Here is a 9,727-nt window from a genome sequence, read left to right as displayed (position 1 = left end):
TGTTTTCCATAGTGGCTGCACCAGTTTACATTCCCACCAACAGTGCACTGGGGTTCCCTTTTCTCCACATCCTCGTCAACGCTTGTTTATTTCTTGGTCTTTTGATAGTAGCCATTCTGACAGGTGTGAGGTGGTAGCTCATTGTGGTTTTAATTTGCATTTCCCTGATAATTAGTGATGTTGAGCATCTTTGCATTTGTCTGTTGGCCATTTGTATGTATTTTTTGGAAAAATGTCTTTTAAGGTCCTCTGCCCATTTTTTAATTGGGTTGTTTGTTTTGATGTTGAGTTGTATGAGTTCTTTGTATATTTTGGATATTAACCCCTTATCAGCTTTATGATTTGCAAATATTTTCTTCCATTCAGTAGGTTGCCTTTTCATTTTGTTGATGGTTCCCTTTGCTGAGCAGAAGGTTTTAGTTTCATGTGGTCTCATGTATTTATTTTTACTTTGATTGCCTTGGCTTTTGGTGTCAAATAAAAAAAAAATCATTGCTACGACCTGTGTTAAGAAGCTTACTGCTTATGTTTTCTTCTAGGAGTTTTATGGTTTCAGGTCTCACATTCAAGTCTTTAATCTATTTTCAGTTAATTTTTGTGTATGGTGTAAGATAGTGGTCCAATTTCATTCTTTTGCATGTGTCTGTGCAGTTTTCCCAGCACCTTTTATTGAAGAGACTGTCCTTTCCCCATTGTATATTCTTGCCTCCTTTGTCACAGATTAATCGACCATATAAGCATGGCTTTATTTTTAGGCTCTCTATTCTGTTCCATTGATCTTTGTGTCTGTTTTTATGCCAATACTATACTGTTTTGATTACTATAGCTTTGTAAGATAGTTTGAAATCAGGTAGCTTGATGCCTCCAGCTTTGTTCTTCTTTCTTAAGATTGCTTTGGCTATTCAGGGTCTTTTATGGTTCCATAGAAACTTTGGGATTGTTTATTCTATTTCTGTGAAAAATGCCATTGGAATTTTGACAAGGATTGCATTGCATCTGTAGTATGGGATGTATGGACATTTTTTAAAATTAATTTTTATTGGAGTATAGTTGCTTTACAATGTTGTGTTAGTTTCTACTGTACAGCAAAGTGAATCAGGTGTATGTATACATATATCCCCTCTTTTTTGGATTTCCTTCCCGTTTAGGTCACCACAGAGCATCGAGTAGAGCTCCCTGTGCTATATACAGTAGGTTTTTATTTGTTATCTACTTTATACATAGTATCAATAGTGTATATATGTCAATCCCAATCTCCCAATTCCTCCCACCGCCCCCCCTTTCCCCTTGATATCCATACATTTGTTCTCTACGTCTGTTGGGTTGTATGGACATTTTGACAGTATTAATTCTATCAATCCATGAGCATGGAATATCTTTACATTTATATGTGTCTTCTTCAATTTCTTTCATTACTGTCTTATAGTTTTCAGTGTGCAGGTCTTCACCTCCTTGGTTAAATTTATTCCTAGGTATATTATTCTTTTTGATGCAATTATAAATGGGATTGTTTTCTTAATTTCTCTTTCTGCTAATTTGTTATCAGTGTATAGATACGCAACAGATTTTGTATATAGATTTTTGTATCCTGCAAGTTTACTAAATTTGTTTATTCTAACAGTTTTTTTTTGTGGAGTCTTTAGGGTTTTCTGTATATAAAGTCATGTTATCTACAAATAGTGATAGTTTGGGGGAGTCTTTTTTTTGTTAATTTTTCATTTTGAAATAATTTCACACTTACAGAAATAGTTACAAAGACTCCCATTTACCCTTCACCTAGATTTTACCATAATCATTCTATTATCTGGATCAAAAAAACCTTCTTGATGAATGGGAACCCAAACCGTCTTATAGCCTCTGCTGTGGTAAAACTGGACTATTTGGAAGGCAGTAAATAACCGTGGTTAAGAATGTAGGCATTGGGTCTCATTGAATGTGGCGGCAGCTTTACAGATTGCTGTTTTCTCCTCCAGTGGACCTGGGCCTGCACTCCAGCAGCCATGTCTAAGGGACCTGCAGTTGGCATTGATCTTGGCACCACCTATTGTGTGGGTGTCTTCCAGTACAGAAAGGTGGAAATAATTGCCAATGATCAGGGGAACCAAACTACCCCAAGCTATGTCGCCTTTACTGATACCGAACAATTGATTGGTGACGCTGCAAAGAACCAAGTTGTAATGAATCCCACCAACACGGTTTTTGATGCCAAACACCTCATTGGATGAAGATTTGATGATGCTGTTGTCCAGTCTGATATGAAGCATTGGCCCTTCATGGTGGTGAATGATGCAGGCAGGCCTAAGGTTCAAGTAGAATACAAGGGAGAGACAAAAAGTTTCTATCCAGAGGAGGTGTCATGCATGGTTTTGACAAAGATGAAGGAAATAGCAGAAGCCTACCTTGGGAAGACTGTTACCAATGCTGCTGTCACAGTACCCGCTTACTTAAATGATTCTCAGCGTCAGGCTACCAAAGATGCTGGAACTATTGCTGGGCTCAATGTACTTAGAATCATCAACGAGCCAACTGCTGCTGCTGTTGCCTATGGCTTAGACGAAAAGGTCGGAGCAGAAAGAAATGTGCTGATCTTTGATTTAGGTGGTGACACTTTTGATGTGGCAATCCTCACTATTGAGGATGGAATCTTTGAGGTCAAATCTACAGATACCCACTTAGGTGGAGAGGACTTTGACAACCGGATGGTCAACCATTTTATTGCAGAATTCAGGCGCAAGCACGAGAAGGACATCAGTGAGAACAAGAGGGCTGTCCGTCGCCTTCGTACTGCTTGTGAGCGTGCTAAGCGCACTCTCTCTTCCAGCACCCAGGCCAGTATTGAGATTGATTCCCTCTATGAAGGAATCGACTTCTATACCTCAATTACCCATGCCCGATTTGAAGAACTGAATGCTGACCTGTTCCGTGGCACGCTGGACCCTGTGGAGAAAGCCCTTCGGGATGCCAAGCTAGACAAGTCTCAGATCCATGATATTGTCCTGGTGGGTGGTTCAACCCGCATCCCCAAGATTCAGAAACTTCTACAGGACTCCTTCAACGGGAAAGAACTGAATAAGAGCATCAACCCTGACGAGGCTATTGCTTATGGTGCAGCTGTCCAGGCAGCCATTCTATCTGGAGACAAATCGGAAAATGTTCAAGACTTGCTGCTGTTGGATGTCACTCCTCTTTCCCTTGGAAAGGAACCTGCTGGTGGAGTCATGACTGTCCTCATCAAGTGCAGCACCACCATTCCCACCAAGCAGACGCAGACCTTCACAACCTACTCGGTCAACCAGCCCAGTGTACTCATTCAGGTTTATGAAGGTGAGCGTGCCATGACCGAGGATAACAACCTGCTTGGCAAGTTTGAACTCACAGACATACCTCCTGCCCCCCCCCACCCCGTGGTGTTCCTCAGATTGAAGTCACTTTTGATATTGATGCCAATGTCATCCTCAATGTCTCTGCTGTGAATAAGAGCACAGGAAAAGAGAACAAGATTACCATCACTAATGATAAGGGCCGTTTGAGCAAGGAAGACATTGAATGCATGGTTCAGGAAGCAGAGAAGTACAAAGCTGAAGATGAGAAGCAGCGGCATAAGGTGTCTTCGAAGAATTCTCTTGAATCCTATGCTTTCGACATGAAAGCTACTGTTGAGGATGAGAAAGTTCAAGGCAAAATTAATGATGAGGACAAACAGAAGATTCTTGATAAGTGTAATGAAATAATCAACTGGCTTGATAAGAACCAGACTGCAGAGAAGGAAGAATTTGAACATCAGCAGAAGGAGCTGGAAAAAGTCTGCATCCCCATCATTGCCAAGCTGTACCAGAGCGCAGGAGGCATGCCCGGAGGGATGCCCGGGGGCTTCCCTGGTGGTGGAGCTCCTCCGTCTGGTGGTGCCTCCTCTGGGCCCACCATTGAAGAGGTTGATTAAGCCAGCCTAGCATAGGTGTAGCATTGTTCCACACAACATTGAAGGACCCAAATCTGTAGCAAATTCCATGGCAGTTTTAAAGTTGAGCTGCTGTAGTAAACTGGGCATTCTTGATACTTGAACATGGAATGTGTGCACAGGGAAAGGAAATAACATTGCACTTTACAAGCACTGTACTGTAAGTGGAAAATGCAATGTCTTAAATAAAACTGTATTTAAAATTGGCAAAAAAAAATGTAGGCATTATTTGTGACAATATGTATGGACCTTGAGGGTATTATGCTAAGTAAAATAAGTCAGAGAAAGACAAATACCATATGATTTCATTCATATATGGAATATAAAAACCAACAAACCAAGCCAAACTAAACCAAACACATTAGCCTAGGTACCCAACTAACACAATCAGCTATATAGAACTGTACTGTAATAGGTTTACAATACTTTTCACATAAATAATACATAAAAAACAAACACAAAAAATAAACATTTTTAATCTTACAGTACAGTACAACAGCTGGCATACAGGGGGTAGCATAGAGTGAACAGGCAAGAAATAAAGATACTGTACTACTGTACTCTATACAGTACTATACAGTAAAGTACACAAAAGCACAACCACTTGTAGAGGATGCACACACATGACAGTGTACGCCAGACACGTGAACCAACTTAAGTGATTGGACATGTGACCGCGCGTTCACATCTTTGAAAGTTCGCAACTTGAAGGTTCGTATGGAGGGGACTTACTGTAGTGGTAACCAGAGGGGAATGGGTAGTGAGGAGTGGGCAAAATGAGTTAAAGGAATCAACTGTATGGTGACGGATGGAAACTAAATTTGTGGTGGTGAGCACACTGTAGTGTACACAGAAGTAGAAATACAATGTTGTACACATGAAACTTATATAATGTTATAAACCAATGTTATCTTAATTTTTAAAAAAAGAGAGTGCAGGCATTGTACTTCAGCAGTCCTTAATGGGATCTCAGCTTTCCCACTGACCAGCCTATGACTTTGGGTAAGTCGCCCAACTTCTCTGAGTCCGTGAGAGAAAAAGTCAGCACGAGGCTTCCCTGGTGGCGCAGTGGTTAAGAATCTGCCTGCCAATGCAGGGGACACGGGTTCGAGCCCTGGTCCGGGAAGATCCCACATGCCTTGGAGCAACTAAGCCTGTGCGCCACAGCTACTGAAGCCCATGTGCCTAGAGCCCATGTTCTGCAACAAGAGACGCCTCCGCCATGAGAAGCCCGCGCACTGCAACGAAGAGTAGCCCCCACTCGCCGCAACTAGAGAAAGCCCATGTGCAGCAACGAAGACCCAGTGCAGCCAAAAATAAATAAATAAATAAATTTATTTTTTTAAAAAGTCAGCATGGTGTGGCGACACTGGCCACTGATCCATCCTGAGAATCAGTAAGCAGCCCCAAGATTTCTGAGGTGGGATTATCTCTGTAGCAGTTGCTGAGATGCTTAGAGATGCCTACTCTCCCTAAGGGGCAGAGAGATCTGGAGTATGGCATTTTTCTGTGTTAACCAGAGTCACATGAACGATACCCAGCTTCAGATGCCTGAGGCCAAACTTCAAATTTCCTAGATTTCTTCTTTCAGAATGCATGCGCATGCATGCATGATGTGCCATGCGTGTCCTTTTGATTTGTTTGTTTGATTTTTTCCGACTCATCAAACCCAGCTTCCTTTGCCACTTTATTCTCTGTCTTGTTCTCTGCTGAGGCTTTTAGACGTAGATGTCCTTTCCCTCCTGGGGAGGAAGAGGCCCAGTGGCATTCCCCTTGACAAGGTTCTGACTGCAGTAGCAGTAAGCAGGCCTGGCGGAAGAGATCACCCACCCAGGGTGACTTTAAGGGAGAAATAAGAAAGTTTGGTGCCATAGAACATTGAATCCCAAAAGTGGATCTGAGGAACTTTGCCAATCTTTGAAAATGTTTCTTTTTTTCCTTTCTTTCTTTTCTTTTTTTTGGCCACGCAGCTTGTGGGATCCTAGTTCCCTGAACAGGGATCGAACCCGTGCCCCCTGCAGTGGAAGCACAGAGTCCTAACCACTGGACCGCCAGGGAATTCCCGACAATGTTTCTTATATCTGTATCTAAATGAGAAAAAAATAGACAAGGGAGTGAGGTTTCCATAAAGCCAAAAAGATTCAACATAATGACCAGTTCTCTATTTTGAGATGATGCCCTTCCAACTTTTTTGGTGATAAAATGTCTTTTCCTTTTTGAAATTATTGTGGTAGCTTTTTAAACTGCCTTCACTTGGCAGTCAAACTTTGTAAATCCTACGTATGTCTCCAAAATGTTCATGGGAAGTGTTATTGGTCCATGAAATTCAAAAATCTGGGAACCATTGATTTGGACTACCAAAGATGACCAGACTCTTTGATATTAAGCTCCCTATCCCAATTTTACAGATAAGGCAACTGAGGGACTTAAACTCATAGCAAGTTGGTAGCAAAACCAGGATTAGAATCCCATCACCTAATATCCAGCGTACGGACCCTTCCTCTCCCCTGCCCTGATGTTCCAAATGGGAAGAGGCATTGAAGAAAACCTCTGCCGGCCTCACTATGTAACAAGTTTTTACCATGCACTGTTTATTTCCTGTTTCATTTTAAATTCAGGAACTGAAAGAACAGCCAGAATCCCAATGGGAAACAATGACGGCTAAGTTCCCTGCCTCATAATCGTTAACCCTGTTGCAGTGGAGGCAGGCAATAAAGTGGTTACTTAAAGTTTTTGCTGACTTGTTCACTGCTGAGTCAGAAGAAGTGCCTACTCAGAGCATTAATTTCTAATTAGCTGTTAATCCAGCCCGGTTAGAAAATAAGATGGAGAACAATAAGCCTTCCCATATCCTTTTCAGATCGTTAACTAGCAATGGCTTGCAGAAGTGGGTCAGTGCTGTTACAGAGGGGGAAACTGGAGGTTTCTCCTCTCCCTAAAGCAAGAGACAATCAGCTTCTGGCCTGGGGAAGCTGGTGGGGGTGGAACTAGTTCAAAATTAGGGCACTTGGGTAGCTCATACCTAGAATTCTAACTGCAATGCCAGGAATAGAGGGACCCTAGAAAGAGTCACGGAGAGGCACTGCCCTGGGAAAATGTCTCTCTACGTCTAGGTTAAAGGAGACCTGGCTTTAATTAGAAAGGCCTCCAAACATCATGTTTTATCCTAGTGTATTCATTTCTTATAGTTGCTGTAACAAATCACCACAAACTTAGTGGTTTAAAACAACCCAAACTTACTATCTTACAATTCTGGATGTCGAAAGTAAAATGAGTCTCACTGGACTAAAATCCAGGCGTCAGCAGGGCTTCTGGAGGCTCTAGGGGAGAATCCATTCTTGCCTATTCCAGCTTCTAGAGGCTGCCCGCATTCCTTGTCCCATGGCGGCAACACTTAAACTTCTGCTTCCATTGTCACATTGCCTTCTCTCCTTCTCAGTCTGACCCTCCTGCTTCCTTCTTTTGAGGATCCTGTGATTACATTGGTCCTTTCAGGATAATCCAGGATTATTTGCTCATCTCAAGATACTTAATTTAAAACACATCTGCCAATCCCTTTGGCCATACGAGGTAACATTCACAGCTTCCAGGGATTGAGATGTGGACATCATGGGGGGAGCATGATTTAGCTTACCACAACTAATAAAATCATTTTTTCAAGTGAAATCGTGTGAGGAACCCCAGTACATAAATTACATCAAAGCAGAGCAGCTATAGTTAAAGTCTTACTCATTTAGCCTCTACTAGTTCCTAACCGTGATGGTCCCAGAAGCACCCAAGGGGAACCTTGCGGCTCTAGGACCAGTTCGAATACAACCGATTTATACCTGAAGGGGGGACACCATCTGGCAACACTTCAGCCACCACATTCTCGTTGTTCATTATATTCTTCAGTGAAACCAGATGCCTCTTAATGCTTGTCACTGAGCTCTGTGGGACACGAGGCCTTGCTCGTTTAGCTCAGCATCACCAGGATCTGAGGTGCTCAGTGTTTGTTGAGTGAATGAGTGAAAAATCAATTAATGGTGAATGAAAAATGCTTAGGCAGCATCCGTTTCCTGTTTCCCTGCTCACAGTTATTCATGAGTCAGACTTGTACATCAGTATTATTGGAAAAAGATCAAAATGGAACGGTGCCACCTTGCTGTCCCTCACTATATCCTGTCCCAAACCACTTGTGCACGTGTATACACACTGAATTGAAGTGCTTGTCACGAGTCTTAATAGAATGTATTGTTTCAAATCTTGATCATGGACATCTTAGTTGCACATCATGGAAGTAAACAGTGGTGGTCTAATATCTTTCTCTTCCTGTCTCCCAAAACCATTAGAAATGGAAAAAGGAGTCTTAGAGATGAAGGTGCTTTGATGCCTTAAAGGCTGTCTAGGACAGGCAACTTTACAGATGAGGAAACTAAGGCCTAAAGAAGACAAGGGATTTATCCAATATCATTTTATTTATAAGCACATTTTATAAGATCGAAACTAGAGCCCAGGCCTTCTGCTCCTGAATGCAGTGTTCCTTCCATTGTTCCACAGTTGTGCAAAGCTGAACAGTTCTATCTAGAAGCAGTTAGCTATAGAGATGATGAAACCTGAACTTTCAAGGATGGTACAATTATCTCTTATCTCTGTAAAACTAAGTTTGGCAAACTGGTGGATCCCAAGACAAATCTAACCCACAGACCTGCTTAATTTGTCCCATAGTTTTGTTTTGTTTTTTAAATTGAATTGGTGTGTCTTTAAATAGAGTAGGCACACTCTAGCTCCCCAATGTCCCCAGCGCTCCTGTTGTCTTACATTTAGCCCATTCACTCATTTATGTTATATATGTGACCCTTGCAGACATTTGAGTTGCTTTTTCAACCTGCAAATTTGGATTTACAAATTTATTTATTGATTGATTTATTGATGTTTGAGTTTTTAACCCCTGACAAACAATCAAAATGTACAAGAACTGTTAATGTCTGGGGTCAGAACTTCTAAGTGTCTTTAACACCATAAGTGGTATAAAATTTGACAGACCATGTGTCCTGAAGACCGATGGTTTAGAATATAATCATCATAGTTAACCCGTATTTCAGTCAGTGCATGAGAAGGGAGAGATGATAAAGCAGACTGTGTCTCCTTCGCTTCCTCCAAACCAATCATCCCTAACTTCTCACCTGACTCTCTCTCCACCTATCCCTTTGGAATCTTTAGGTCTGACTCTCACTGAGATTAGCCTTAGCTGACATGTGACTGTGACTTTGGCAGTCGAACCTTATAGCATGTGAAAGAGATGATTGTAAAGCCAGTTATCACATGAACTCTTGAGCATGAGATAAATGTTCGTAGTGGGGGGAAGAACAGAGCTCCAGTACCAGTGAGGAGCTGGAATGGTAATTAGAAACTGTCGTTGGGCACATACAGTGAGATTTGGCTTGGAGACTGTATTTGAGTGGGCATAGAGAACCAAAGTCTCCATTCAGATATACCAGAGAGCAGGTTCCAGATAGCAAGATTGAGACTAACCCTACCCGTGGTGGAGACTGGGCTTCTGGTATCCTACTTTGCATAGATTTTATAGGCTTTTCTTACGTAAAGCTGGGCAGAGCTCGGGCAAATAGGGGATGACAGTTATCACCCTTCTGGGTGCATCATTGGCACCCAGTCAAAGCACGTTGATTGAAACGACTTATTGGAGGTAATGCCAATCTACCCAGTAGAAATAGAATTGCTTCCGAGTTGTGGACTTGCACGTCTAAAAACATTGAAACAACCTCAAAA

General features: G+C 41.9%; 1 pseudogene across 1 annotated transcript; it reads left to right on the top strand.

The window, feature by feature from the left end:
* The first annotated feature begins 1,952 nt into the window (after window positions 1–1,952).
* LOC309620074 (heat shock cognate 71 kDa protein pseudogene) lies at window positions 1,953–4,299 on the top strand (annotated as a pseudogene). The gene has a single exon. The product of its transcript is annotated as a heat shock cognate 71 kDa protein pseudogene (transcript).
* The last annotated feature ends 5,428 nt before the right edge of the window (window positions 4,300–9,727 follow it).

Source organism: Balaenoptera borealis (assembly GCF_965194805.1).
Source record: "Balaenoptera borealis genome assembly, chromosome: X".
Taxonomy (NCBI): domain Eukaryota; kingdom Metazoa; phylum Chordata; class Mammalia; order Artiodactyla; family Balaenopteridae; genus Balaenoptera; species Balaenoptera borealis.
Note: the sequence above shows the minus strand (reverse complement) of the source record. Positions and strands in the feature narration are given on the sequence as shown.